We start from the raw sequence: 3,468 nt of genomic DNA, 5'->3' as shown, positions 1-3,468 counted from the left end.
GTTCTTATATTTGAAATAACAAAGAAATATTTTGTATAAAAAATTTAACGGTTGTTACCTGTCGTTTTCTACCGGTTTCTAGATTTCTGATTTTCTCGTAAACGTTTCAACTAATTTTAACAAAAAAAAAAATTAGTACAAAAGCGTTCTAGTAACTTTAATTTAAAAAAATGGCATAGCCATTTTTTTTTTTTGAAAATTTTTTGAAAATTTTAACTACAAAAATTTATTCTTTTTTAAATCGTAAGCGCACATTTTGTAACTATTTTAATTTTTACAAAAAAAAACACCCTAATGTTATATTCCTCAATCTATGCCATACAAGTTTTTTGTTCGTTATTAGGTAGCAAACCATTTTTCACGCAAAACAAAACAGGTGAGATTTTTTCGAAAAAAATGAATAAATAAGTAACTTTGTTATATTTTATTAATAACATGTTCGATATTCATAGATTTAAAAGTCAAATTTAAGAACTGGATTTAAATCATTGACAAAACTAAGTTGAACTAAGTTTTTAGCAGGTATATCCCGCCTATTTAGTAGGAAAAATCACTTGGGTAAAACTATTACTTAATAGTTTAATCCTCTAATTAGTTAAACACCTTGTTTTAGAAACAACTATTAATTCTGAGACACTTAAAATAAATAAAACTAACTACCTACGCTTTTATTATCTGTATGTACGTCTTTAATTTTCAAGCATGTCATTCTCATCTCCAAAACATTGACATTTCTTATTCTTATCACAAACAAAAACAACTAAACTAATTGTTGTCAACTGCTTTATTAATGTTCAATATAATTAAATTTTTTGCTTGTTGTCACACTAATTTGCTTCAGCAAATATACACTCCTACTAACAATAATCAAGATAGTCATCCTCTTTGAATATCTATAAGAGCAAATAACTACAACTTCCATAAGGTTTATTTCTACTATGTAACATGTAACTAAAATATTCAATATTCAAAAATAAATTTCTTCCAATTCAAATAGATTTCATCTAAACTTATGTAAAGAAAAAAAAATTATGTTTAAATCATCCTCGAGTCAAATTAAGTTAGATCTTATGTGAATATGAAATAACAAAACATATCTATCGAGCCCCCCATATTATGTCTCGCTCAAGTCAAGTCTCTAAGTTAAAGCAGCTTCAAGAGTGTTGCTATAAAGTTCCTATAAAAAATATTAAGTTTTTTCTCACACTCATCGGTTTTTTTTTTTTTGTATCGGCTGAAGTGTATAAGTGTAGAAGTGGATGCGAAAATTGTATTCCATTCGGCCATAAATTATGCCAAATAACTTTATAAAGAGTTTACAGTAAGAAATATGAACACAATACATTAACATTTCCAATTGTGATAGTATTTTGTACATGATTGCCACTGTGGTTAAAATTATGCAACTGTTCAATATTTAGATTATGTACTTTAATTGCATTCATGTTCACGACAGTAGCCATTTTAAGCATTATTGACGAGTAAGATGTTTTGAAATCCAGAATTCTATCAGTCAAAATAAAAAAATTCTCCAAATCAGTAGCATAATTTGGAGCAGGATGAAGCTACGATCGCATAAATTAGCAAAACCGAACTAAAAACTGTGTTAAAAAATTTGTGGTTTATCGCCACTTTTTTAATAGCTCTATGGGTTATTTATTCTAACATTTAAAAAAAACTGCACTATCAACAGCTTTGCGCACCGGGGTATTCAGTAACAGAAAATATGACAAAAATGAGTCTCACTCCGTCTTTGAACCAAAACATACTTTTTCAAAGGATTTTTGTTTGCTGATGTGATTACAAATCCAAAGTCCAAATTCCTCTCGCAAGTGAAATTTCACAATAAACAGGTAAAACGTGTTTTTTGAATTCTTTTGCCGAGTTGGCTACAATTGCAATCTTAAATAGCATTATTTTAGTTTCTGAAACATATTTTTCCTTTGCAAAATTAATTAGGTTCTCAAAAGACATTATTAATTTAACATTATGATATTTTATAATGGCATTCAGCAATTAACAGAAATAGATGCAACTGTGAGTTTTCGGAATGGGATTCAAAAATACAAATACCTACAAATACGTTGAAACGTTTTATTACAAATATAAAGAAAAAATTGATATCAAATAACAGGCAATACATCATCAAACAAGTTTTCCAAATTGGAGACAGATCTAGCCCTTCAATTTTATTTTTGTATACTACTTTTAACGAATCTTTAAGATATCTAGAAACTATTCATATTTTCTAAATAGATTTAAAAAAAATGTAGGTAAAATCTTCCATAAATTCAAGAAATATTTCATGTATTGAAGGTATAAATAAACGATGTTATTATGTAAATAAATAAATTTACCTAAAGATTTAAAAAATAAAAATGACTTGCAACCGTCTTGTAGTATTGGTGAGACATGTTAACTTTAATTCAAAATACAATCTATACATCTATACTATATCCTTTTCGTTTTACCTTCAAAACATGATATCTGCAAGATTCAAAAATTCTTGGAAATTATTTTCATATCCCAAACCTAACAGCCCTATTCTGCTATTCGATTCACGTGAATCCAAAGATTTCATTCCTTTATAACGCCATACTGGCTTTGAAAAACCTCTAACTTTCAAAAGCAAATCGTTGTATTCCCCTGTTTTAGAAATTCTAAGGCAACAAAATTTGCTTAAATTGAATTTTAACACCCATTTAAACGCTTCTTATTTTAGACTTTCACGTGAATCAAATAGCAGAATAGGGCCGTAATATCCCAATCAAAGCAAGAATTTGAGTTGAAAATAAGGAAATGTACACTAATTTAGTTTTATTTCTGTGGCAAACGAGGTTAACAAGTTACATCCAAAAAGCACAGTATTTGAAGAATAAATTTCTTGCAATCCTCATTCCACGAAATCTCACTGCGAATGACTACACTTCAAATATAAGCATAATTTTTGTTTGCATACCTCAATCTAAAAATTTCAATTATTGATTTTTTTTTTATATTGTATTAATACGTTTTTTCATACAATGTCACACCCGTTACAAAAATATACCACCGCATTTCATTTTTGAACGTCGCACCCGTTACTCCTAATCTCAAGAGATTGTGAGGTTGACAAAATGTTATTTTTAAAATATATTCACAACTAAATACCAATAAAAAAAAATGAAGTAACTGTGTCACACCCGTTACAATGGAAATACTCCTATGCTATGCATTTTTTTTTTTTGGCTATTTTAAAATTATTGTAAAGATATTGATTATAACAACAAAAACGATGAAAACTTCAAAATAATAAAATAAAAATATTTTAAATTTAACAAATAATTTTCTTAAAGTGGTAACCATACCATTTGTGTATATGAACAATTAAACACACACTCTCTAATTTATTCTCCTTTTCAAGTGTATTTGTGTTTACACATTTTCGAGAAACAAAATCGAAATGAAAACTTGATGCAATAACTTGAT

This window comes from Episyrphus balteatus, chromosome 3 (genome assembly GCF_945859705.1).
Source record: "Episyrphus balteatus chromosome 3, idEpiBalt1.1, whole genome shotgun sequence".
Taxonomy (NCBI): domain Eukaryota; kingdom Metazoa; phylum Arthropoda; class Insecta; order Diptera; family Syrphidae; genus Episyrphus; species Episyrphus balteatus.
The sequence above is the reverse complement of the archived record's forward strand: the minus strand, read 5'-3'. Positions refer to the sequence as shown.